Source organism: Piliocolobus tephrosceles, chromosome 14, assembly GCF_002776525.5.
Source record: "Piliocolobus tephrosceles isolate RC106 chromosome 14, ASM277652v3, whole genome shotgun sequence".
NCBI classification, from domain to species: Eukaryota; Metazoa; Chordata; class Mammalia; order Primates; family Cercopithecidae; genus Piliocolobus; species Piliocolobus tephrosceles.
The window spans coordinates 9,160,856-9,188,527 of record NC_045447.1 but is presented as its reverse complement, the minus strand read 5'-3'; positions in this window follow the sequence as shown (position 1 = coordinate 9,188,527).

Sequence of the window (27,672 nt, the reverse complement as noted above, 5' to 3'; positions counted from 1 at the left end):
CAGTTTTTCAGGTTGCTTTGAAACCTGGCACATAGAGACTGTCAGTTGGCTGAGGTGCCCCGGGGCGCACTGGTGCCCGCAGTGGTTGTGATTCACACACCCATGGTGTGCCTGGCCCTGGCCTGGACCCTGCGGATGCTGGGCAGACCCTCTGCCCTCAGGGAGCCCACATTCTGGGGGTGAGGGGGAAGGTGGCATCAAACCATCAAATACAACGGGACTGAGGGGTGTGTCGTGGAGAAAACAGAGCCGGACAGGGCATAGGGAGCCGGGTGGTGGTGGAAGCCTGAGGAATTCATCCTGGGGTTCCGCTAGGAGAGATGCCATCTCTGGAACAAGGAAGGGGGTGCGTCCGCTTCTCTCCTGGGTTGGGTCAAACTGGCATGTGCTGTGCTGGGCTGAGTGTCAGTGGCCCCTTGGGAATGGCAAAAGCGAAGGGGTGTAGGTCCAGAGAAGGAAGACCTGGTGGGCAGGGGACTGGAGCCATGTCACCTTGGGCATCATAAGAACGGCTGCCATTTAAGGCGGGCTCTGGGCTCTCTATGCATCTTCTTTTCTTTTCTTTTTTCTTTTTCTTTTTTGAGATGGAGTCTCACTCCGTCACCCAGGCTGGGCTGAAGTGCAGTGTTGCAATCTCGGCTCACTACAAATTTCGCCTCCTGGGGTCAAGCGATTCTCCTGCCTCAGCCTCCCAAGTAGCTGAGATTACAGGTGTCACCACCACGCCCAGATAATTTTCGTATTTGTAGTAGAGTCAGGGTTTCACCATGTTGGCCAGGCTGGTCTCGATCTCCTGATCTCAAATGATCCACCCACCTCGGCCTCCCACAGTGCTGGGATTACAGGTGTGAGCCACCACGCTTGGCCTTTCCAAGAATTTTTGCATTTACTTCTCACACCAAGGTACCCTACTACCCTTATCCTCATTTTACAGAGGAGGCTCAGAGTGCTAAGGGGAGCTGCCTGAGTTCACACTGTGAGTAGTGGAAGAGGCAGGATTTGAATCCAGACCTGCTGGACTCTGGAGTGCGTGCTCATGATCTGTCTGTGAAACTGGAACTGGGCCCCTCAGGCCTGGGTAGTTGTGCGCTGGTAAAAAGACAAACAGCTCTCTTAAGAGAACAAAAGCCTGTTTTGTAGCACGTGCTGATTTTAATGGTGTCAAGCCTCCCGCCGGGGTTGATTTCAAGCCAGTAAAGGCAATGTGGTGTGGATGGGAGTGAGCGGCCCTGGAGTTTGACTGGTTGGAGGGTGGGTTGGACAGGCAGCTACAAATGTGGAAGGCCCAGGGATGCTTGGGAAGCCCCCGGAATCTGGGTCTGTCACTGTGGTTTTTGCACATGTTAACTGAATTTCTCCAAGGAGGCTGTGGTGTCTTCCAGGTCCTGGGGGCCTCTGCCTTGTGCTGCCCGTTGCAGCACAGGTCTCCATTGCAGTGGGCAGGCAAAAGAGGCTCTGGGGCGGCCTCTGTTCTCCAAGGTCAGGAAAGGGGACGTGGGCTCAGGAGGCCGGGTGCTGTCAGGGAAGGGCTTGGTGCTAGAGCCGCACACGCCTGGGTGTGAGTCCTTGCTCTGCTACCCACAAGCCTATAATCTTGGGTGTGACATCCACCTTCTCCAGGCCTCAGTTTCTCCCTGAGTCAAAGGCAGAGGTGGGACCCATAGCTCCTGAGTCCTCGTGGCTTGGGCCTTCCTCCATCAAAGCCTCCGTGCGCGCACATGGGCACCCAGCCGGCTGTGAGCCCTGCCTGCACACGCTTCCCTGCCTCTCCTCCCGCCGCATTGCTATTTAAAGTGGCGGTGGTTTGGCTCACTCTTTTTTTAAAAACCATTCCCGTACTCGAGCCGAGTTCCACAAGGCCAGCTGTCACCACTAAAAATGTCTGTCGTGTGACAGCCACCAGCAAGGAGATGGGAGGAGGCAGGAGGCCCCGGATGGGACCACAGAGTGGCTGGAATTAAAATACAACACACACACACACACACACACACACACACACACACACCCACCCAACAACACTGTGAGGAAGAAACAAAAGATGGGGGTTGCCTTTCCTCTTCCTCCACCCCTCCTTTGCGAGATGCTCGTTGGCCCTGCTGGAGGACTGATGGCAGCGGATGCCATGCCACTGCGGTGACAGGGTGGCACAGGGCCTGGCAGACGGGCCAGTCTTTGCTGCCCTTGACCCCCCTGTGCCGTCCCTGTGCTGGGCACTACACCCCTGCGGGTCCTCCCAGCAGCCCCCACCTGTGCCTCCTGCTTTCAGCCTCCCCTGCCATCCTCATTCCACCCACACCAGGAAAACCGAGGGGGTGATCTGTCCACCGTCTCGGAAAAACACAGCAAGGACTGATGCGGGCTCCCCAGGAAGGGAAGGAAAAGAACATTTGGTGAGCCCCTCCTGGGGCCTCACCCTTCCACGAGACACTTTTTTTTTTTGAGACAGGGTCTCACTCTGTTGCCTAGATGGGAGTGCAGTGGTACGACCATAGCTAACTGCAGCCTCAGCCTCCAAGGCTCAGGTGATCCTCCTGCCTCAGCCTCCCTAGTAGCTGGTACCACAGGTGCATGCCATCATGCCTGGGTGAGTTTTAAATTTTTTGTAGAGATGTGGTCTCCCGATGTTGCCCGGGCTGGTCTTGTACTTGTGGGCTCCTGCTTTAGCCTCCCAAAGTGCTAGGATGACAGGTGTGAGCCACTGTGCCTGGCCTTATGAGTCACTTTAGAAGTGATTAAAAAGTGAATAAACTTCATAAGCAGCCTCCATTATCCCCATTTCACAGATAGAGAAACTGAGTCTCAGGGTGGAAGAACTGGCCTGGAGCAGTACCCTGCAGGGATAAGCACCGACAGGCTGAGTGTGGCTCTTGGCTTTGGGCACAGTCACTGTGGGGGCTTCAGCAGGTGACTCTCCAGCCTCAACCTCGTTGGCTGTGAAATGGGGCAATAACGCAGCCGCTCCTGGAAGACGTGGTGATGAAATAAGACCAGGCATATCAAGTAGCGGGGAAGGACAGTGGGGCATAGAATGTGCTGGAAGGTCAGGAGCTGGAACGGGACTCAGTGCTCTCAGATCCCAGAGGCCAAATTCTTTCTACCATGGCCTCTGGGGGCTGCTGGAAGCAGGGCCTGGGGGAGCCCTGGAGATGGCGGGGGTGAGAGGCTCTTACTCTCTGATGCCCCTCAACCAAGATGTGGCCACGGTGGGCCTTTGGGGGCCTGGCCACTGGTCTGAGCCTGTGGCTTCCCTGATGGAGGTTCCTGACCCCCAAACTGTTTGGGATGTCTTACATTAGGGGGTGGAGCGGGACAGGCAATAGGAGACCCATGTGGACAGAGACTCTTTGAAAAGAAAAAGGAAAACAATTTCCAAATAGGAATTTTGTGTCTCTAGAATCATTTCCTTCCTCTCTTCTTGGGGCTCTTCTGGCCTCACTTCTTTCTCCTGCTGGGGCAAGTAATTCACACTTTAGTAAGAATTCTGCTAGCCACCCTGTGCAGAGCATAGCCTCTCTTCTATGCCAGGAGCTCCTCTCTCAGTGTTTCTCTCTTAAAAAGCTTTGTCCCTCTGGAAGGAGTGTGTCCATCTGTTCAAAGCTCTTTAAACATTTATTTCTTTATTCATTCAGTAGACATTGATTGAGTGTCTGTGGCTCGATCCTGGGTGCAACATTAACCAACCCCGGACAGTGCCTGTAGGTGCACAGAAATGGGCTGATGGGAGTGGCTCTGTGATGATTCTCACTCGTCCTGCAGGGATCTGTTAAGCACCTCTGGCCTGGGCTCCCTGATTCAGACGTGGGGACGCAGCGGGGAGCAAGGCATGACCCTTTGCTCACTGGGGTCCCTATTCCAACAGAAAGGACGCTCGGCACTCAGTCAAATACGTGCTCAGCACGACGGCAGTTAGGGATAGGATTATGGAGCAAAATAAAGCCGGGGTGCGGGGGGCAGGCGCGATGGCTCGTGCCTGTAATCCCAGCACTTTGGGAGGCTGGGGCGGGCGGATCACTTGAGGACGGGAGTTCGAGATCAGCCTGGACAACGTGGTGAAACCCCGTCTCTACCAAAAAATACAAAAATTAGCCAGGCGTGGTGCCACACGCCTGTAATCCCAGCTACTCGGGAGCCTGAGGTAGGAGAATTGCTTGAATCCCGGGAGATGGAGGTTGCAGTGAGCCAAGATTGTGCCACTGCACTCTAGCCTGGGTGACAGAGCAAGACCATGTCTCAAAAAAAAAAAAAAAAAAGAAGGTGGGAGGGATGATTTTAGTAAGGTTGGCAGGGAAGGCCTCTCCATGAAGATGACTTTAAAAAAATGCATCGATTTATTTGCATAGTGCATTCACATGGCTCAAATCCCGTGTTTCTGAGGCCGGGCACGGTGGCTCACACCTGTAATCCCAGCACTTTGGGAGGCCAAGGATGGTGGATCACCTGAGGTCAGGAGTTCAAGACCAGCCTAGTCAACATGGTGAAACCCCTGTCTCTACTAAAAATACAAAAATTATCCAGGCATGGTGGCACACACCTATAATCCCAGTTACTCGGAAGACCGAGGCAGGAGAATCACTTGAATCCAGGAGGCGAAGGTTGCAGTGAGCTGAGATAGTGCCACTGCACTCCAGCCTGGGCGACAAGAGTGAAACTCCGTCTAAACAAAGCAAAACAAAACCCCAGAATAGAATAAAAGCTGCAAACAGAGGCCCCACTCTCACCTCCATCCCTCTGCTGTGTGGTGCCCTATCTCATGAATCACTGTCCTTAGTTTATAAAGAATCCTTCTGAGTTTCTTAGGCAGCTATAAGTAACTATAAATATGTCCTTAGTTTTAGAAGAATCTTTCTGAGTTTCTTAGGCAGCTATAACTAACTATAAATACCGTTTGTATTGAAAACCCAGCACCTGACAGGTACTGATATTTTAATTGAGACCTGAAGGATGAGAAGGGGTCAAACCCAGGAGAACTCCTGGCAGAAGGGTGGTGGGCAGAGCTGAATGCATGGCTGGGGGCACGATGAGAAAAAGGAGGTTACTTGGAATTGTCAGGTGGGGCATGACCCGATGGACACAGGGTTTAACAGGATCCCTTGGGCTGCTCGGCGTTGGGGCAGGAGCAGAGAGAAGTCAGGAGTGTGTGGACAATCACAGCCATCCATTGAGTGAGTGAGTGGTAGGTGCTGGCACGCATGTAGTTTTTATAACACGCCTGGGGACAGCCCTGTGCAGAGGAGGAAATTGTGGCAAAGAGAAGTTAATGAAGCCACCGAAGGTCACACCACAGGCAGTGAGAGCAGAGCTTGGGCAGAAGCCCAGGTAGTTGACTGGGAACTTGAGTTTTTTTTTTTTTTTGATGGGGTCTCGTGCTGTCGCCCAGGCCGGAGTGCAAAGGCACGATCTAGGTTCACTGCAACCTCTGCCTCCCAAGTTCAAGTGGTTCTCCTGCCTCAGCCTCCTGAGTAGCTGGGATTACAGGCGCCTGTCACCACACCTGGCTAATTTTTGTATTTTTAGTAGAGACAGCATTTCACTGTGTTGGCCAGGCTGGTCTCGAACTCCTGACCTCAAATGATCCTCTCTCCTTGGCCTCCCAAGGTGGGGTGAGCCACCGTGCCCAGCCACATTTCTTAATATTTTAACTTCTGCACGCACCTGCTTCTCCTAATTGGCTGCAAGTGGCCCCAGTGGGAAAACGATGAGGTGAAGGCCACATAGCGGGGAAGGGGTGAGGAGGGACTTGTCCCCACATCTGTCAGGCTCCAGGGCTGAAGCCCTCCCCCAGTGGAGCAGTGACCCTCTGCCAGACCTGTTGTGCCACAGTCACCTGGGCTGCTGGTCAAATGCAGATTCCCAGACCTGGGTTGTGACCCAGGGATCAGCGTGTCTCTGTGGGCAGGGCCTGGGAACCTGTATTTTGAACCAGACTGTCTCTCTCAGCTCCTCGCTTACCCCAAGCCCTTACCTTCCGAAATTTGCATCCTGAAATTTGAGACCTCAAGGCGAGGCGGTGGGGATGGGACCTGCCTGGTCACCCAGCTCAAACCTTTCCCTCTTTTGGGAAAGCCCAGCTCAGCCCTTGCTGGGAGGGTGAGTGGTAGCCTGGTCTCTGTGGGCCAGGGCAGCGTTCTGGGCCTGGTCCCTCCTTTCAGAAGCTGATTGATCACAGGGGTGGGCTCTCTCCTCCCTGAGCTGCCAGCCCCACCTGCCTTGGAGGGCAGAGCTCACCTCTCTCACCATGAACCTCAAGGGTAGGGCCTGTTAAACCCTGTAGTGTTAACTCAACTCTGAACCCCTATCCCAGCCCGGGGACCCCGCCACACTGCAGGGCCAGGGTGGCCTCTGAAATGAACCAAAGCCTCACCGGCCTTCATTGAAGAACATTTGGGCTCTTGGGCGGGTGCCTGAAAACCCATTGCCAGCTGCCCGGTGACTTTACTGCCTCCCATCTCAACTTCCTACCCCCACCTGTGTGCTGCTTGTCCTTTACGGGAGGCCGTGCACGCGAGAGCACAAAGCCTGGGCACTGCAGGCGGGTTCCAATCAATGTCTCTGTCGCAATGGCTAGGGCCGCCTTTCTCTGACGCTTGCTCCCACTGCTGGGCGCAGGATCTGTCTCCTTCCCGTCTCTAGAGCTCAGAATGCACTCCGGTCTCCTGCCCGCTTCCCTCTCCCCCTCCCTTCCCTGAGTCTCTCTGGGATGTAGCTTGGTCCTCAGTGGGTCAGTGGACTCACTGCGAGGACAAGGGTCAGGTGGACCCCTGAGGCTTGGAGTCTCCCGGCGGCCTCCACCCCGGCTCTTGAACTGCTGTTCAGTGCTCCTCCCTGTCCCCTCTGAGGCCGTTTCCCAGGTGTGTGTCCCCCTCTCTGAACTGGGACTTGTCGCTCTGCTTCTTTTATTTTATTTATTTATTTTCTTTCTTTTTTGAGATGGAGTTTTGCTCTTGTTGCCCAAGCTGGAGTGCAATGGCGCGATCTCGGCTCACAGCAACCTCTACTTCCCAGGTTCAAGCAATTCTCCTGCCTCAGCCTCCCAGGTAGCTGGGATTACAGGTGTGTGCCACCACGCCGGCTAATTTTTGTATTTTTAGTAGAGATGGGGTTTCACCATGTTGGCCAGCCTGCTCTCGAACTCCTGACCTCAGGTGATCTGCTTGCCTTGGCCTCCCAAATTGCTGGGATAACAGGCGTGAGCCACCACACCCGGCCTGCTCTGCTTAACTCCTTAGTTTTCTCATCTGTGAGAAGGGGTCACAGTGCCACTTGTGGGTCACATGATGTGGAAGAAGCCCTGGCACAATACTCAACAAATGGCCCATGTGGTGCCGTGATCCTAGGTGTTGGGGACCTGGGTTCCTGGGTGGCTGTGGGAGAGGACACTTCAGTTGCTCTGGAGTCCCAGAGCCCTGGCGCGTTGGCCTGTAGCCCCCGGGCCAGGAGAGCAAAGACAGCCCTTGAGCCCGAGCTGCCCGCCCAGAGCTGGTGCCTTTTGCTGTGGCGCTGGAGTCAGAAGGGCCTCTCAGTTCCTCCCTCCCTCCTGCCTTCCACAGGTGTTTATTGAGTTCCTGCCATGTGGCATTGGAGTGGCCTTTTCTTTGTGGAAACAGATGGCCCTGAGCCAGCTGCCCTCTCTCCTCTACACATGGCTGAGGGGCTGCCAGGGCTCTCGAGTGGCCCCTATCCCAGGGCCAAGGCCAGGCCTTTTAAATTAATTAATTAATTCATTATATTAGAGATGGGGTCTCGCTATGTTGCCCAGGCTGGTCTCGAACTCCTGGCCTCAAGAGGCCCTTCTGCCTCAGCCTTTCAAAGTGCTGGGGTCACAGGCATGAGCCATCACACCCAACCCAAGGCCAGGCCTTTTGCTTCATGTCTGGGTGGGCTCCTGAGAGGGGTGGAGGACCAACCTCTCACCAGGCCCCCACGGCAGTCCCTCGGCCCAGACAGGGTGCTGGGGCCTCTGTTTGTTCAGGGTGGGCTCTGAGTTCATCTGTTGGCTCTTCATGGATCCACCCACACACATATCACTTCTTCATTTGTTTCAGGATTCATTCTTGCCCCAGGTGTTTCTCCAGCACATTGTGTGCTGGGCCCAGTGCTGAGTGCTGAGACCTCACGGGTCACAGAGTCAGCCCTGGTCCTTGCTCTGTGAGGAAGGCAGGGGGGCCCGAGCTGGTGACTGAATAGGGCACAAGGGCACTGGAGGATGGGAGAGCCCCGGGTGCTCCCACCTCCTATGAGGACAGGAAAGGATTGACAGAGGAGGTGGCCCTGGGCTTAAGCCTCATAGGAGGAAAGGGGACTGCCTAGTGCTGCTGAGTGAGGAGAAGGTACCAGGGCCCAGACGGAGCGTTGGCCAAGGTGAATAGAGGAGAAGGAAGCAGGAGATGGAGGAGGCAAGGCTGGGAGGCAAACTAGGGCTGGATGGGACAGGCCTGGGCGTCTGTCTAAGAGCCCAGGGGAGCCACTGACGTTACAGGTGGGGTGAGGGGTGGCGGTGACCACGCCAACCTGATGGCCTGGAGATGCGAGAGGAGGCTGCAGTGGCCAGGACCCCATCCTGTGCCCCCTCAGTCTGGGTCTGTACCTAGATGGAGGCCCCTCCACTTCCTTGGCCCAGGGGGCGTCCTGTGGTCCAGGCAGGCACCTCCCCTGACCCAGACACACCAGCCCGTCCTCCTCTCCCTCGACTCATGGGCAGGCGGGACCAGGAGGCAGTGTAGGACAGAGGCCGGGGGCTGCCTGACGACAGGCACAACCCCACTCCCTCTGGGTGCTCCCTAAATCTTGAAATAAATTAGGCAGAATCAAAATCAGACTCTCTTCATCAGGAGAAATTACTCATTTCAAATATTTGCAGCCGCTTGAACTGAAATGGTGCGAGATGAGGACTGAGATGAATAATCTGGGCCCCTTTCAAAGACAGCTTTTGCTCAGCACTTTTCCTGATTCCTGAGCCCCTCCCCCGCCCCGTCCCTCCCTCTCCCCCTCGGGACCCAGCCTCCGTCAGCCTCCATCTTCTCTCTCAGGGCTCCCTTCTATCACCCCCAGTCCTGGCCCCTTTCTCTTCCTCTCATTCCCTTTTCCTTGATTTCGTTCATTAAAGCTGCAAATATTTGCTGAGCACCTCCTCCTGCCTGGCACCGAGACTGGCCTCTGGACTCAGTGAGACAAGATGGCCCAGCCCCTGCCCTCAGAAGGCAGCAGGGGCCCTTGGCTGGGAACGTGCCCGATCCGCAAGCCCTGTGTGGCACCACTTCTTTTTCTTCTCCTTTCTTCTTTCTTCTTCTGTTTCCTAGAGTCGGCATCTTGCTATGTTGCCCAGCCTGGTCTTAAACTCCTGAGCTCAAGCAATCGTCCCCTCTCAACCTCTGAAGTAGTTGGGACTACAGGCATGAACCACTGCATCCAGTTAATTTTTTTTCTTTCCCTTTTTTTCAGAGACAGGGGTCTCACTTTGTTGCCCAGGTTGGTCTCGAACTCCTGGGCTCAAGTGATCCTCCCGCCTTGGCCTCCCAAGGTGCTGGGATTACAGGCCTGGCCACCGCACTCATCCACATTTCTTAATATTTTCAAAAATTTCCTTTCCACACTTACAAAAATGAAAGCTTATATAAGCACCTCTCCAGAGGCCTTTGGAGGCTGGGAGAAAATCTGGAGAATTCCACCTCCTCCCCTGACCCCCTTCCTCCTCCACATCCGCTCGTGGCCTGCAGGCTGGGCAGTGCTTGACGAAAGCCAGGCCTGCCCACCCTTGCAGTGACCACAGCAGGAAGCTGACAGGCATGCTGGGTTGCACAGGGAGGGGGCGTGGTTGGAGGCGAGAGGAGCTGAGGCCTCCACACTCTGCATTCTTTGAAAGATGCTTCCAGGCTGGATGTGGAGGCCATCCGCACCACCTGGCTCCAAGGGTCCTGGGCTGTCACGGCTGTTCTGCCAGCTGGTGGGGTGGGTAGGGAGCATACCAGCCCTTCCTCCCTTGGATGAGGAGTCCTGGTGTAGAGGAAGGAGAGAGAACAGGAAGAGGGGAAAGACGGAGAAGGAGGGTGAGGAGGAGGAGAAAGAAGGGGGAGGACACAGGAAGGGGGATCTGCGAGATGGGGTTGGGGAACACCCCACTCTGAGAAGGCACAAGGCTTGCATGACTGGTGTATGTGGGGGAACTGTGGAGTTTAGGGATTCGTGCCTCTGTGGTCCCACAGATCATTTTTTTTTTTTTTGAGATGGAGTCTCGTGCTGTTGCCCAGGCTGGGGTGCGGTGGCGCCATCTGGGCTCACTGCAATCTCCGCCTCCCAGGTTCAAGCGATTCTCCTGCCTCAGCCTCTGAGTGGCTGGGATTACAGGTGCCCACCACCACACCTAATTTTTTGTATTTTTAGTAGAGACGGGGTTTCACCATGTTGGCCAGGCTGGTCTTGAACTCCTGACCTTGTGATCTGCCCGCCTTGGACTCTCAAAGGGCTGGGATTATAGGCGTGAGCCACCGTGCCTGGCCAGATCTTCTTTTAAATGTTTTTTTTAATTAATTTTTTTTTTTTTTAGATGGAGTGTTGCACTGTCACCCAGGCTGGAGTGCAGTGGTATGATCTTGGCTCACTGCAATCTCCATCTCCCAGGTTCAAGCGATTCTCCTGCCTCAGCCTCCTGAGTAGCTGGGATTACAGGCACGTGCCACCACACCCGGCTAATTTTGTATTTTTAGTAGAGATGGGGTTCGCCATGTTGGTCAGGCTGGTCTCGAACTCCTGGCCTGAAGCAATCCGCCCTCCTCGGCCTCCCAAAGTGCTGGGATTACAGGCGTGAGCCGTGTCTTCCATCCTGCTGGGTCTTGATTGATAGGCTGTAACTGGGACTGGGCTGTAACTGGGATTGGCCTCCCCTTAGTAGTTTTCCCTCTGCAGAGCTGTTGAAATGTTGACTGAATGCCCCTTGGTGTGCAGGTGCTGATGGCCGGGGCAGGCATTCAGGGACCAGTGTGTTCTGGAAACGAACCAGTCAGTGGCTTTGGACGCCGGTGTGGTGCAGGGGGTCTGGATGGGTCCTGTGGGGGTAGGGGTGGCTTTGGGGTTCAACCAAGCATCGAGGGCAGTGCCTGAGAGGACCCTGGAGGCCAGCCCAGCCTGCCGGTCTCACTATAGGGTCCTTCGGGGGACTCAGAGGACGCCTGGGGATGTATCCACCCCCGACCAAGGCCTCTGGGATTCCCCACCCTCTGCAGGTGCAGCCAGGGCTCCCAGGAGCCTGGACCTGAGAGCAGGGGTGTGGAAGAGGAGGGAGAAGCCAGCTTGGGAGGCAGAAGCCTAGAGAAGGCCAGGGCTAACCAAAAGGGAGTAGTTACACACGCGGGGCTCCCACGCGGGGTGGAATGTAGACAGGCCAGGCACTGGACTGGGCGCCTCACAAGTGGTGATGTTCTCCATCCTGCCAGCACCTCCGGTGCAGGGTGTGGTGTTTCCCATAATCAGATGAGGAAACTGAGGCTCAGTGAGTTTTCGGCTCGCCTGTGACCGTGTGGTTGTTTCAGAGCAGAGCTGGGGGTGAACTTGTGTCTACTCACAAGCCTGTGTGGCCTCTTGTGTCCTCGCAATTGTAGTGTCATCTATATAGTGGTTATGTGGCTAGGCATTAATTTATGTAGACCTCACAGCTTCTCTTAATATTCTCATTTTACAGATGGGAAAGCTGAGGCACAGAAAGGTGAACTCACTTGCCCAAGGTCACACCATGAGTAAGTGGCAGTGCTGGGATTCGAAGCCAGGAACTCTGGCTCGAGAGGCCGGGGTGAACACGCTAAGTGTTCTGGAGGAGGCAGACGGCCTTCTCCTTCCTTCTGTCTCTGCTGCTTGCTCTCTGTCCATCTGCATGTGCAGGGCGTGCAGGGCTGCTGGCCTCCCTGGACCTTTTAGGGATGGCTTTTCTTTTTTTTTTAAGACGGGGTCTGGCTCTGTTGCCCAGGCTGGAGTGCAGTGTTGCGATCACAGCTCACTTCAGCCTCAACCTCCTAGGCTCAGGTGATCCCCCCACCTCAGCCCCCCGAGTAGCTGCGACTACAGGCATGTGCCACCATGCCCAGCTAATTTTTTTTTTTTTTTTTTGAATCGGAGTCTTGCTCTGTTACCCAGGCTGGAGTGCGGTGGTATGATCTCAGCTCACTGCAACCTCTGCCTCCTGGGTTCATGCAATTCTCCTGCCTCAGCCTCTTGAGTAGCTGGGACTATAGGCACGTGCTACCACGCCTGGCTAATTTTTGCCCTTTTAGTAGAGACAGAGTTTCACCATGTTGGCCAGGCTGGTATCGAACTCCTGACCTCCTGATCTGACCACCTCCGCCTTCCAAAGTGCTGGGATTACAGACGTGAGCCACAGCATCCAGCCTAGAGATGGTTTTCATGCAGCAAAGTGTCACCTGTCTCACTGAGAATTGTTTCCTTCATCTGTAAAACAAAAATGAGTCTGATCTTGCCAATTCCACTCCACCTCTTTTAGGGAGGAAAAAACTTTTACTAGGACGACTTAGTAAAATGCAGACACCATGAATGGACCCTGGGGTGAGGGGAAGGAGGAGAAACAAGCTAATAAATCTAATAAATAAGTGAACAAGATTTTGTATTTCCTGACTGTGGTTGGTGAAATTCTAGGGAAGAATTTTATGGTCCTGACAGGAGTCCTTGTTCCTTTCACAGACCTTCCTCAAGCATCCACTGTGTCTGTGCCCGGGTCCAGAGAGACCCGGGACAAAGCTGAGAGTCAGAGGGGCAAGGCTCCTGCTCTCCCGGAGCTCATGGTCATCCTCTTCCTTCCCTCCCTCCCATAATATTTTTTGAATTAATTAATTTTGTTTTGAGACAGAGTTCCCCTCTGTCACTCAGGTTGGAGTGCAATGGCATGATCTGGGCTTACTGCAACCTCCGCCTCCCTGGCTCAAGCGATTCCCATGCGTCAGCCTCCCGAGTAGCTGGGACTACAGGCGTGCACCACCCCTGGCTAATTTTTGTACCTCCCATAATATTTACTGAGCACTTGCTCTTTGCCAGGTGTGGTGCTGGGTGCTGAGTGCTGCAATACAGCAGTGAAGTCCTCCAACTCCTGGGCTCAAGTGATCCGCCCTCCTCAGCCTCCCAAAGTGCTGGGATTACAGGGGTGAGCCACCCTGCCCGGCCTGCCATGCCTTGGTTGTTAGGTTGTAACTGGGACTGGGCTCTGAAACCCACCTTGATCTCACCTTAGTTGTTCCCCCAGTACGAGCTCACAGTCCAAAGCGGGAGAGAGACCTTGAATGTCTCATTCCTGAAATAACCAAATGAAATTATGATCTGCCCTAGGTGCGGGAAGTACAGGGTGCTCAGGGCAGTGTCCCCTGGGGACCTGGCTTGTTCTGGGGTGGTGGCGAGGGAGATCAACTTGGAGCAAGTCTGACACGATCAGGTGTGCGTGCTAAGCGGGAGGTACCCTATGAATGACACGTTGCTGCCCCGATCTCTTCTTTTGCGGTCTTATCCCTGCAGTGCCTGAATCATCGCTGGTCTGTTGCTCAATCTGAAAGCAGAGAGGCCTTTGTCCTTTGTCACTGCCCAGGATTCTGAGTCTGCTGTGAGGCTGGGAGGCAGAGGCTGGGGAGCTCTGCCCAGCAATGCTCCTGGGAACCCTCTGAAGTCAATGGTTTAGTTGTGAGTTCCACTTGAAATGCCATGTAAATTTTGGGGTCTTTTTGATCTGAAACTAGGGGTTTCTCACCCATGAAGAGGAAGAACTGGGAAGGAGGCTCCAAACAAAAAGGAATGCCTTTCAGGCCAAAGCCTGGGATGGTGATGAGGTTATAGAAGCCAGAGATTCATGGAGAGACCCTAGGATTGCTGCAGTGTGGGGTTCCCCAGGCCCAGTGTGGGGCCTAGCAGAGATCGGGGCTCGGTCACTTGCCAAGGCTGGAGTGCAGTGGCACAATATTGGTTCACTGCAACTTCCGCCTCCCAGGTGCAAGTGATCCTCCCACTTCAGCCTCCTGAGTGGCTGGGACCACAGGTGTACACCACCACACTTGACTAATTTTTAAAATTTTTTAGAGACAAGGTCTTTCTATATTGCTCAGGCTCTTCTTGAACTCCCAGCCTCCAGCAATCCTCCTGCCTGGGCCTCCCAAAGTGCTGGGATTACAGACGTGAGCCACTGTGCCCGGCCTACATCCTCTATTTTTATTTGCTAAACCTGGTGACCCTAAATGAGTCCTTTTCCAAGCTCTCCCTCGACCTCTCGTCGCCCATGGTGTGAGAAGGGAAGGAGACCACAGGATGGCCATCGGCTTCCAGAATTTCCTGGGGTTGTCTCACCCTGTCCTTGGCATCGGGACTTGTTCCTGAAGCTGAGGGGCCGACTGGAAGGGCCACCATGGGGCGAGTGGTCAAGGGTCCAGGGTAGACAGCTGTCACTGCGTGTCAGAATGTGGTTCTTATGGAGGCACCAGTGCTGTTCTGCTCTTGATGGAGATCTGGAGAGTGTTAGCCAGGATGGGGGGTGGGGTGGGGGGAGCCTGCACACGTGCTCCCACCCACCCCTCACCGGAGTCCTGAGAGCAGATGCCATAATCAGCCCGTGTTTCACTGGAGGCTGCCAAGGCTCAGAGAGCCTCGCTCGGTCCTCGGTCCTGGTGCAGCTCTGAGTAGTTGGGTGGGGGCTGGAGCCCCCTGGGTCTGTCTGACTTGGAGCCTGTGACTCAAACACAGGATGCTCTGCCTGTTCCCAGCCTTGGGGTCTCCCCGCCAGCCCACTGAGCCCTAATCCCTGGCCTGGACTTGGCCTCTGCTTTGGCTCCCACAGCCTGCCCTAGCTTGGGGGCACTGTCTCCCCATCTCCTTCCCAACCCCAAGGTGGGGTCTCATGGAGAGCGGCGTGTAAGATGGGAGGGCCGTACCGTCAAAGGACGTGTCTCCAAAGAGCCCATTACAAGGGGCCACAGACCCTCAGTCCCCCTGAAGAGTAAGGCTCACGGTGCTTATCTGTTGAGCCTGTCACACAGCCAGGCCTTGGAAGCCTCACACTGACCCTACTAGGTAGGTCCCACCAGGGCACCCATTTTATACACGGGAAAACTGAGGCTCACAGAGGCGGGGGCCCCGGTGAACCGCGGCAAGTATAGAAGGAGGGTGTGTCAGACTGCAGAGACTGCCCTTTCCTTGGCACACCTCCCTGGCATTTGGGGGTCTCGGGGTCTGTCTTCTTGGCTTCTCACAGCACCCAGCAGGCCGGGGCGGCCTGGGACAGTGGGGAGAAGCCCCAGGCCCGGACGCCAGACGCTGGTTCTCTTCCTGTGACGTAAGCCAGTCACCTGTCGCCTTCCCCATGCCACAGAAATCAGGGTGATAACGTCTTAGGGCAGGGGTGTCCAGCCCTGGTTTCAAACTAGAATCACCTGGGGAGCTTGAACAATCACTGCTGCCCAGGCCCCACTCCCGGAAGTTCAGATTGAGTTGATCTGGATCTGGGTGTCATAGATCTTAAAGATTTTCAAATGGTTCAGAACCACGGGGTGTGGACAGAATCATGAAGTGGGGTGAGAGCTGAGGAATGTAGGTGCACCCGGAAGATAAAGAGAGCTAACTCTCAGATCATCATTTCCATATCTTGAGAGATAGAGCTATCACCTTTTATGGAAAGCTCTATTAAATTACAATCTGTAAAAAGAGAGGAACCCCCCTCCTTCTTCCTGAGAAAATCCCTGGTTTTCCCTCCAGCAGAAGTCTGTGTAGGGTGAGTGACACTTTCCATCCCACTACCTCCACATCCATCCACCCATCTGTCATCCATCCATCCACCCAAATATCCACCCATCCATCAATCCACTGATACTTCCTTCTTTTCACCCATCCGTCCATTCTTTCCCACACACCTATTCATCCACCCACTCACCTATCCATCCTTCCATACAATCTCTCACCCATTCATCCATATATCCACTCACACATCTATCCATCTGTCCATCCATCCATCCATCCATCCTTCCATCCATCCATCCATCCATCCATCCATCCATCCATCCATCCATCCTCACATCCAACCACCTACCCACCCATCCATCCATTCATTCATCCATCTGTCCTCTCATTTATCCTCTAATCCTTCCATCTCTCCATCCATCCATCCATCTATCCATCCTCTTATCCATCCACCTACTCATTCATTCATTCACCTATCCTTCCATCCATCCATCCATCCTCTAATCCATCCACCTACTCATTCATTCATTCATTCATTCACCTATCCTCTCATTCATCCTCCCATCCATCCATCCATCCATTCATCCATTCATTCATTCATTCATTCATTCATTCATTCATTCATTCATCTATCCTCTCAACCATCCATCCATCCATCCATCCATCCATCCATCCATCCATCCTCTTATCCATCCACCTACCCACCCATCCATCCATTCATTCATTCATCTATCCTCTCATTTATCCTCTCATCCATCCATCCATCCATCTGTGTATCCATCCATCTATCCATCCATCCATCCATCCATCCATCCATCCATTCATCCATCCATCCATTTATCCTACTATCCATCCACCTACCCACCCATCCATTTATCCATTTGTCCATCTATCCTCTCATCCATCCATCGTCTGTCTGTCCATCCATCCATCCATCCATCCATCCATCCATCCATCCATTTTGTCACTCATCCATCTCTCCATGCACCCATCCATCCATTCATCTATCTATTCACTCATCTCTTTTTCTTCAACTAAGACTTGTTGAGACCCATCTTGTGCTGAGTCCTGGACTGGAAGCTGGGTATAAAATGATGAGTCAGACTTGGTCCTTGCCAGTAGAAGCTTGGTCTCATTGGGGAGACAGACATGTGAGAAACGATTCCAACAGAGCATTGTAGGTGCTATAATGGAGATCTAGAGAGGCTGAGGGTGGGAGTGCAGGGTGGAGGAAGTGTTGACAAACATTAGGATTGCCCATTGCTCTTGGGAGAATGCCCAGATTTCTGTGCCATCAGCCTCCCATTGTCTTTGGGTCTTAGTTTAAATGTCACCTCCTTGGGAACAGTGTCCAGATTACAGCCAGAGCATCCCCAAAGGAGTCTGACTGGTAGCTTTGGGGTTCCATGGTGTCTGCCCTCAGTCATGTGACACCAATGAGCTGCTCTCTCCTTCGCCCTTTTGGCTTGTGGTCTGCTTTCATTTTTCAACTCGTTGCTGTAAAATAAGGGAAAAAATGCAATACAATGTTTTGATAGTTCCCATTCATAACCATTGCAGTCAAAGATGCTGATGAAGACCCACAAACACAGGGACAGCTGTTTGCAGGCCTGGTGCAGGGGGAAGAATTTTACTAATTCTGCCTCTTACATCCTCACTTCAATTCAGGGAGGTAGAGACCATTCTTATCCCTACTTTAGGGCGAGGGCTTTCAGGCAGAACCGGGTCATGTCCCAGCTTGTTTGATCTCATTGTAGGCACTGTTCTGACTTTCCAAGTCTGTTCACTTCCATGAAATGAGTGAGTCATAGGGGTGGAGATCAAGACTCCAAGAGATTGAGTTGTGTGGCCAGGGTCACCAGATCTGGGACCCACCCTGAGACTTCACCCCTCACTGCTTGTGCCACCAGCCATCTTATCTTTGCTGTCTTGCTTCCAGCCCCTCTGCATCTCTGGCCAGTGGTCTGAGAGGTGAAGGGACACGCATCCCCTCTGGGCTGAAGCACAGAAGAACCAGAGCTGACTTCACTGTAGTCTCTTCCCTGTTCTAGTGACTGAGATCGCTTGTTCCAGATGAGGAGCTACAAGATGGTGGAGCCCTGGGCCTGGATCCCTGAGTGGCCATATGGAGCAGAGCAGTAGCCGTGTAGCCTTCTTGAGAGACAGACTTCTGTTATGTTGAGCCACTGAGATTTTGGGATTGTTTGTTCCTGCAGCAATGTGTCACGTAGCCTGGCTAACTCAACACTCTCCCACCTCCAAGGTGCCTACTCACTGTGTGTGAGAAGATGGGTGAGCACCGTCCACATCCTCCACCTGTGTGGAGCCCCAGGAGGTGCTCCTGGCCATTTTCTGGAACAGCCTGAGTGAGGCTGAGCCATACAGCTGCACAGGATATTCTGGCTTTTGCTGACGTGGTCTCTTGTCCATGCTGGGTCCTTGGCAGGGCCTGAGCCCTAGGCTGGCAAGGCTACTTCCCTTCTCTGCTGGGCCTCTCTGAACCTGGCAGAGCCACCGGAACCTGGACACAGCTGGGGTCCCTCCTGTGTGTACCCCTCTGGAGCCAAGCCCTTCCACAAAAGTCCCAGCTGCTGCTGGCAGGGTGGAGGGACATCTGCGCCACGTGAGCCCTGGTGCCTCTGTCAGTGCCAGAAACCAGGCATCACCTCACAGCCAATGTAGGCCTGGTTGGCAGGGATATGGCCTGCTGAGAGCTCGTGCCTCTGGGCCTCTCCAGCCTCATCCCTGCCCACCCTGCCCCTACCCCCATGCCATCCTCTGTCTCAGGTCCTTTGCTCCAACTGTTCCCTCTGCTGGAACACCTTTCCCGCCCGGCCTCCTTTCCCCCAATCTGGACGCCTTCCTCACTCAGGAAAGGCCCTCCTTTCCTCTCCCATCACACTGCTCCACTTGGACACGGACCCTGTCACTTGGCTGTGTACCCCTTGGTAGGCTTGCCCATCTGTTCTATGAAAGTATGGTCCTCGAGGGCAGGAACTGTCCCACTCTTGGGACTGAGCCCTGGCTTGGCCATGCTTGGCGTGGGTGGAGTGAATGAATGGACGCTCACTCTGCCTGGAAGACTGCACCTGTCCATGGAGCACCTGCCCCAGTCCTGGTCTGTCACCACTCCCACTCCCCACTGTGCTCGGGCTCCTTTTGGGCCACCATGAGCTCATGAGGTCATCACACAGGCTCATGAAGTCGTTATTGTCGTTGCTATTTTTCATCCCTGTCTTAGCCTGGTTGCCGTGAAAACAGAGCCTGTGATGAAGACTCAGGTGCAAAAGGGAAGGGCTCCGAGGGGGCTGTGTGAGGGGCTGGGAGAGTGAGGCTGAGCAGGAGAAGCCCATGTTAGGGTGCCATGGGGCTGGTCACCACTGTGGGTAGGGTGGCCTCCATCTCTACTGGGTCCCTCCAAGGGATATGTGGAAAGCAGCCCTCATCCCTCCAGCGTCCCAGCCCCCGTTGGTAGAGGTTGCCCCAGCAACCCCGAACTCCCGGGCTTTTGGGAAGGACTCCTGTTGGTGCCCCTCACCACTGTGTTGTCAGGGGATGGGTAGGGGATGCAGAAAGTGAACTGAAGGACACACAGTGGGTGCAGGGGGCCAGGCGCCTGCTGGGGTCTGTCCCCTGCCTGGAGCTTGCCTGGATGCAGCGATGAAGCTGCAGGCATGTGACGCATTTGCTTCAGCTCCCATTCCACAGACAGGTCAACTGAGGCCCAAAGGTGAGGTCACTGGAATAGTGCCTACAGTCGCTTTAAGGATATGTAAGTGCTTTGAAGACTGTCAGCTTCATTCTTTCATCCTTTCAAACCACATCCTGTTGCCACAGGTGGGGCACGCGAGAAGCTCACATCCCTGCCCCAGCAGCTTAGGTCCTGGGGGTGGAACTGTGGGTGTTCATGATCCTCAAAGCTGCAGCATCCAAGATCGGAGCCACTGCTACTGCGGGGCGGGGTCAGGCAGAGCCGGGCTGTGTCCTGGAGCCATCGGCCCCGTTGCAGGTGCTGCTCTAACTCTTCAAGTCTGTCCTCTCCCATGAAATGGGTGCGTCACAGGGCTCACCTTCTAGGGCAGTCTAGGGGGATGGTTCCATGAGCCAGGGCACAGATGCCACAGTCTCTAAAGGCATTTCCAAGTGCTGTGGGTCTTTGCTGAGATAAATGTGCAGTTGGGAGTTCCTGGAGCTGGGCAGCCCCGGGACGGCAGGGACAGGTTCTGGGGTGGGTGGGGAGGATGCTGGGTGGGTGAGTAGGCTCTGGGGGAGGGCAGACTCCATGCCAAGGACTTTTTGCACCTTTTCCCATTTCACCCTCCCAGTTGCCCTGTGAGGCACACATGTGATCATCCCATGTTACAGATGCAAAGGAAAAGTGGCTCCGAGGGCCAGCCGCTTTTTCAAGATCATGCAGCCAGCAGTGGCAGAGCTGGGGACACAGCCACGGCTGCTCACCACGAGACCAGGTCTCGTGGTGGAGGCCTCAGTCACCAGCACAGTTCCTGAGACACAGGGCTTTGAAATGAAACAGTGTGTCCCTGGGGTTAGGGGTCCTGGGAACACGGGGCAGCCGGGGGTCCCACCGAAAGCCAAGCCTGTGTGTGGTGGGAGCTACTTTCATTCTCCTTCCCTCCCCTCAACCTTCCCTGTGCCCCCGCCCCCTCCCCACAATCATTTTTCTGCTTGCCCTGCAAGGATGTAGCCCGACAGCTGTTTTCAGCTCTGGAAGCACCGTGCCCACAGACAGCGCTTGGCCAGGACCTGGTTCTGGGGCCCCTCCCAGCCCTCTCCCCTTCAGATATTGAGGTTCCTTTTCCGAATGCTGGAGGAGTCCAGGGACTTGCTAGCGCTGGGCCCCAGGCCTGATTCTGGCCCACCTCTCTCATCTCCAGTCCTTTCCCTGCCCAGGTAGTGAAATTTTAAACAGGCATATTCCTGCTGCCCAATTTTCATTAATTGGATCTAAAAGGGTTTCTATTTTCTCCCTGAACGCTGATTGATCCTGCCGAGGTAAACAGCACCGCCAAAACCAGGGAGGGGGTGCTGCCGAGGGAGACGGGATAACTAATGTTACTTGACATTTACTCAGAGGGAGGAAGGGAGGGAGGGAGGTGAGTCACACGCCGGAGCCTCAGCCCCCAGATTCTGCAGAAATGAGCAGCCACGAGGCAGGCGGGAGCGGGAGGGCTCTGAGAAGCTTCAGTTCCCCCAATTTTGCAGGCTTCAGGGACCCCTGGGGGTTCTCCACTCCTGGGAGGACAGGGCCTCTGCATCCTTAAATGGCTGTGCATTTAGCTCTGAAGGTGGGACCCCTGAGGACGCAGGCAGGCTGAGCTGATGGCTTTTCTGTTTATGACACAAGAGATTCGAGTATATGTGAATATATCTGTCCCTGTGGGAGCTCTTTGCAGGTGGGGGGTGGTGGAGGTGGCAGGGAGGCAGGTGAAAGGGGTTGGTGCCTGGTTTCCCCCCCTGCCAGAAAAATCCAAAAAGCTCTAGCCAGCAATCTTTGTCCCTGGCTGCCTCAGTTTCCCAACTTTGCGCTCTACCCACTGGAGTTTATAAGAAGCATAATTATGGTTTGGGAATCTGGGATCAAGGGGAAGATAACAGGTAACCAGGACTTGCTCTCTGTACCGGGATGGAAAAGGGGAACCAGGGAAGCTCTGGCCTCACCATCACCACCCATGACAATGGCCTACTGTGTGCAGGGACGTCATCTCTTCAATTGTTCAAAAAGTGTTTGCTGAACAGCTGGTAGGAGCTAAGCTCTCTGCTGGTTGCTGGAGCTCCAGGAGGGAAGAGCCTGGCTGGCCCCCACCTTCCTGCCTGGCCTCTGTTCTTTCCCATCCATCCCTTCCTTCCCTGTTCCCTGGAGCTGTGAGTGCCACCCCTGGCAGGCCTGCCACCTTGTGAGATCTGCCTCCAACCTACTGGTCTCTTTCTCCCCAGAAGACCCTCCTTTCCTCCAGGTACCAATGGCCTTGATTTTCTGGGACTGCCACATCCAGCACTAAGCTCATCCTCTCCCATGTATGCCTTCTCTTGAGTCTCATTTTTTTTTCTTTTTTTGAGACGGAGTCTCGCTCTGTTGCTCAGGCTGCAGTGCAGTGGCAAGATCTTGGCTCACTGCAGCCTCTGCCTCCTGGGTTCAAGCGATTCTCCTGCCTCAGCCTCCTGAGTAGCTGGGACTACAGGTGTGTACCACCACACCCAGCCAATTTTTTTTTTTTTTTTTTTAAGTAGAGACGGAGTTTCACCATGTTGGCCAGGCTGGTCTTGAACTCCTAACCCCAGGTGATTGTCTCCTCCCGGCCTCCCAAAGTGCTGGGATTACAGGCATGAGTCACCACACCTGGCCAAAATCTTTGAATTTTAAATTTCAATTATTATAATGTTCATTTCTAGAGCCTCTATTTGGTTCTTTTACGAATTCACTATGTCACTTTTCATAGCTTTTATGTTCACTGGTGTTACCTTAAGCTTGTATTTTTACTTTTTGAAGACATCATAAGCGTAATTGTTTTACAGACTGTGTCTACTAATTCCAATATATGAAATTTTTGGTGGTATGCTTCTGTTGTTTCTGTCTGTTTTTTCTCATGGTGTCTTTCTGTGTGTGTGCCTAGTTTTCTTTGTGTGTTAGTCATAGTGTTTGAAAAATTAAAGTGCAAGGATAATTCAAAGCATGGATGAAGTGACCTTTCCCCAGAGAGCATTATTTTGTTTGCTTGTTTCTATCACATATTCCGATATACTGTGTCTGGGCCCAGCTTAACCCAAGCCTGACTTTCCCTGGGAGATCTGAGGCCTTCAAACCCAGGCTATAGTTTCTCAGGAGGGCTGGTCTACTTCTGATTACCTTCTCCCTGAGGATGTAGCCCTTGTGATTCCAGATAATTGTAAGGAGAATCATATATATGTGTGTGTGTGTGTGTGTGTGTGTGTGTATATATATATATATATATATATTTTTTTTTTTTTTTTGAGACAGGATCTGGCTCAGTTACCCAGGCTGCAGGGCAATGGTGCGATCATGGCTCACTGGCTCACTGCAGCTCAGGTGATCTTCCTACCTCAGCCTCCCAAGTAGCTGGGACGTCAGTCGTGTACCACCATGCCCGGCTAATTTTTGTATTCTTTTGTAGAGACGGGGTCTTGCCATGTTGCCCAGGCTGGTTTCGAACTCCTGGGCTCAAATGATCCACCCACGTTGGCGTCCCAAAGCGCTGGGACCATAGGCATGAGCCACCGTGCCCAACCATGAGACTTCCACATTCCATGGGTCCTGGGCTTTTATTTCCGTCCCCTGTGACCTTCACAGATCGCAAAGGAATGGCTCTTTGGGGCTTAGAATAGCTCGTTAGGCACAAGTGGCTCCATGTCTATGCCTTTCTCTAAGTTCTTGTTTTTCCTTCAGGTTTGGTTTAAAGATTTCTTACTCTTTGATAAGCTTTTCATGCTTTGAAAAAAATATATATTAGATTGAGATATTTCAACTTTTAAAGTTATCTTCGGCTACAATGCTGGTCACAGTAACCTGGTTCACCATGACCAGAATCTGACTTACCTTTCTCAACAGGAAATCTGGCCACACTTCTCCCCGACTGAGAAGTCTTGAGGGGTGCCTGCTGTCCTGTCTCAAAAAAAAAAAAAAAAAAAAAAAAAACCCACTCTTGACTGGGTCTCCCAAGGTCCTGGAGGATCTGGGCCAGGCCACCACCTCCTGCAAGTTCACCTCTCAGCTCCGCTCCCTGGTGCAGTCCACTTCCTCGACACTGAGCTGCTCTGGTCCCCGAAGGTCACTTACCTCTGGAGGTAGACAGGCGCTGTTTGGTTCTTTCAGGTTGAGGCACTTTTCTCCACCTCGTGGCCTGCTAAGTCCTCTTTGCCTTCTAAGCTTCTAGGAAGCATGCCCTGATTGCCCCACCCCAACAACCCCTTGCTAGGTCACGTGTCTCTTCTGGGCTTCCACAGTTCCCCGTACATCCTCCACTATAGCACTGACCACATTGGACTGTAATTACCTGCTTCTGTTAGACTGTGGCCTCAGTCAGTATTTGTTGAATAAATGAGTGAATGGGTGGACAGATGGGTGGTTGGCTTCTCACTCTTCCCTGACACTGTCAATTGTCCGTCTCTTGGGACCCATCTCCTGCTCACCACCTGAACTAGCCGTGCCTGGTGAGAAGGCCTGTCTTTCTCTCATCCCCCTCCCCCTTCCCTGCCCAGTCCTTCGCACAGAGTGGCTTCAGGCGCCTTGTAGCACGCACTTCCCTGACCCCTAAATCAAGAACTGGGGGCCGTAGGTCCCAGGAAGAGGAAAATATACAAGATGGGGCGGAGTCTTAATTCAAATGCTCACAAGCTCCTTTTCTCATGAAATTCACACCTGTGCACACACATTCCAAAACCAGCTGGCAAGAGAAGGCAAGATGGGAGGTGTCCAGGACAGCGATGATGTCCAAGAGGGCTGTGTCTGACTTGGGCTAGGATCTCTCACTGTGGGCCTGTGCCTCAGTCTACCCATCTGGAAGGCAGGGGAAACCATGTGATCTCCCTGACAGCACTGATGGGGTGGGGCAGATGGGGCACTCTCACCAGGTTTTACTGGCTGTTTTCCCTAGCATATGTCCCCCCATCCATGTTCCAACGCCTCTGACTTTGCTGATGCTGTGCCTCTCTCCAGAAAAGCCTTTCCCTCCCCTCACAAGTCACAGCCACCTCCTCCTTCAAGACCAAGCTCTGCCTCCCCTGCACAGCAGGTGCTGACCGCCCTGGCCCATGATGGCCCCGGCCAGCATCACCCTCCACAGGGCTTGTGGTTTGGAGCCTTGACTGAGCACCACCTGTATGCAGGGCCCTGAGCTGGATACACGGCATTGAGTGGACCTGCAAGGCCCCAGTTCTCCTGCTCTTGGGGTGTGTCCCAGACTCGCCAGGGAAGGTGAAGGGGTTCTCACAAGGGGTGATGGCTTGGCTGGCCTCTTGGCAGTTCCCTTCTCCCCTGATCCCTGGCTGTCACTCAGAGGTGGCTGGTGGGACTCAGAAGGCAGAAGAGATGGCAGAGGAGCAGGTTTTCTTACTAAGATTTGCAGAAGTGATGATTAGGTCCCCAAATATTGTAAAGTGCCTTAATATATATAAAATGTTTCCCCTACACCTGGTCACAATTACGGAAGACGAGGTGGGGCTGGTCGTTTTACAGATGAGGAGACCCGAGACCAGAGAGGGACCTTGACTTCTCAAGGTCACACAGCACTTTGGCTTCACTTGACTCAGCATTCATTCACAGCCTGAGTGCCGCTCCATGGAGCTCCTAGACAGAGCTGCATGTCCCTTCCTGGGAGTCCCATCCACTGGAGCCACAGAGTGGGGGCGACCCTGGATCCCGCATGCTGCATGCTGGGTGGGAGAGGAACTGGAAGAGTGGACTTCATTTCACATGTAGGGGGAGCCCCCAGAGAGTCTGCAGCCAAGGAAGTGACAAAGTGACAAGATCTGATATGCTTTTAGAGGACCTCTGAGGCTACTGGGAGGAGAAGGCGTGGAGCTGTGTGAGAACAGGAGGCAGGGAGGCCTAAGAGAGGCTGGCGGTGATGAGGCTGGGGTTGAGGAGGAGGCTGCATGAAGGGAGACAAGGGGAGGCATTTGGGAAGAATCCAGAAGTCGGGTGAATGGGACCTGGTGACAGGTGGGAGCCAGGGGCTGAGAGGCAGGGAGGGCTCAAGGGTCTGCAAGGACAGCTGAGGGAGGACGGGTGTCATTTGCAGATTGGAGGAGCCCTGGAGGAGGAGCCAGTCTGCCTGGGGTGCAGGAGGGCAGGGCAACAAAGATCCAGTTTTGACCAAGGTGCCTTTGGGTCATGAGTGGGGACATGCAGTGTCCGTGAGGGTGGCTGGGATTTCAGGGCAGCTATGACCCAGTCACAGCCCCTCCCCAGCCCCTGGCCTCCAGCAACATCAGAACTTGGGGCCTGTTCCTTGGGGCCTCGGGAACACGCAGATCTCATTTCCCCCACCAGTTTCTCTGGGAGGAAAACACCCAGGGTCTCCGTGGAACCGGAATTAATGTTTGGCTCATCATTCCATCATCACGAGCAAGCCGAACAGATGACCATTTCGTCATTGCGTCTGTCCATGCGGGGCTTCCGTAATCTGATCACTTAATCACATGCTTATTCCATGAGGACGGAGGCACGGCAAGCTCTGGGGCCCGCTCCTTGGGCAGCGCATTTTGGACAAAGTCCCTTAGCGTTCCTGGCTGCCTCCGTTTCTCTGCCTGCCTTGGGAATCCAGACAGCCTCGTGGCTGAGGAGATGAGGCGGTGGTTGCAGAAGAGCCTGGTCTCTCAGCCATAGCAGCCACGAGGTGCTGGCAAGCTTTCTGCCAGCCTGTGCTGCTGGGAGGCTGAGCCTTCTGCAGCTTGTCCTCCATGTCGCCTAACACTCGCTGTCCGTCTCCCCACTTGCATGGAAGCCCCAGGAGGACAGGGAGTTTGTCTCTTCGGTTCATCGGTGCCTGGGACAGTGCCTGGCACATGAGGGGGCTCAGGGGGGTTTATTGAAATTTCCCATTTGTCCTTTTTTTTTTAAAGACAGTGTCTCGCTCTGTCACCCAGGCTAGAGTTCAGTTCTGTGATCTCAACTCACTGCAACCTCCACCTCCTGGATTCAAGCAATTCTCTGCCTCAGCCTCCCAAGTAGTTGCGACTACAGACACATGCCACCACACCCAGCTATTTTTTTTTTTTTTTTTTGAGATGGAGTCTCGCTCTGTCCCCCAGGCTGGAGTGCAGTGGCATGATCTCCGCTCACTGCAAGCTCCGCCTCCCGGGTTCACGGGTTCACGCCATTCTCCTGCCTCAGCCTCCTGAGTAGCTGGGACTACAGGCGCCCGCCACCGCGCCTGGTTTTTTTGTATTTTTAGTAGAGACGGGGTTTCAGCGTGGTCTCGATCTCCTGACCTTGTGATCCGCCCGCCTCGGCCTCCCAAAGTGCTGGGATTACAGGCGTGAGCCACCGCGCCCAGCCAACATTCTTGCACATTGTAAAGTGCTTTAAAGTGGTGACTCAAGCTTTTAATCCCAGCACTTTGGGAGGCTGAGGTGGGCGGATCACCTGAGGTCGGAAGTTTGAGACCAGCCTGACCAACATGGAGAAACCCCTCTCTACTAAAAATACAAAATTAGCCGGGCATGATGAATAACGCCTGTAATCCCAGTTACTCAGGAGTGTGAGGCAAGAGAATCATTTGAACCCGGGAGGTGGAGGTTGTCGTGAGCCAAGTTTGTGCCATTGCACTCCAACCTGGGCAACAAGAGCAAAACTCTATCTCAAACAAAACAAAACAAAACAAAACTAACAAAACAACAAAAAAAGACCAGTAAGTGCTTCCATGCTTGGTCTCAGTTATGGAGGACAAGGTGAGGTTGATCATTTTGCAGATGAGGAGAACCGAGTCCAAAGAGGGACAGTGACTGTCCAAGGTAACACGGCCAGCGGGTGCACTAGAAGCCATCTCTTCTAGTGCCCACCTCCCCCACCAAATGGGCCAGCAGGAAGGAGAGGACCAGGGGAGGGTGGACATGGCCAGAAGCTCCAGAAATGTCTCCAGCTGTGGAAAGAAAATTCAACCATTGCTCTGGACAGAGACCCGGCGACTGTCACTGCTTCCTCTTCTTTCCTCACTTCCTACATCCAAACCAGGACCCATTGGCTCTGTGCACATCAGTCCATGTGCCTCTCCATGCCCGTGGCCCCCATGCAGTCTGGGTCATCACCCTCTCCCTGCTGGAAGACTCCACATGGCAGCTAAGCAGTGCCCCTGCTCAAACCCCACGGCCCTGACTCATCCCTCCTGCTTCCACCCTGAGTTCCCGGCATGCGTGATCGGGCCTGCTCCCTCCCGGCCTCATCTACCCCAACCCGCACCCCTGCTCGCTGAACTCCAGCCACACCGGCCT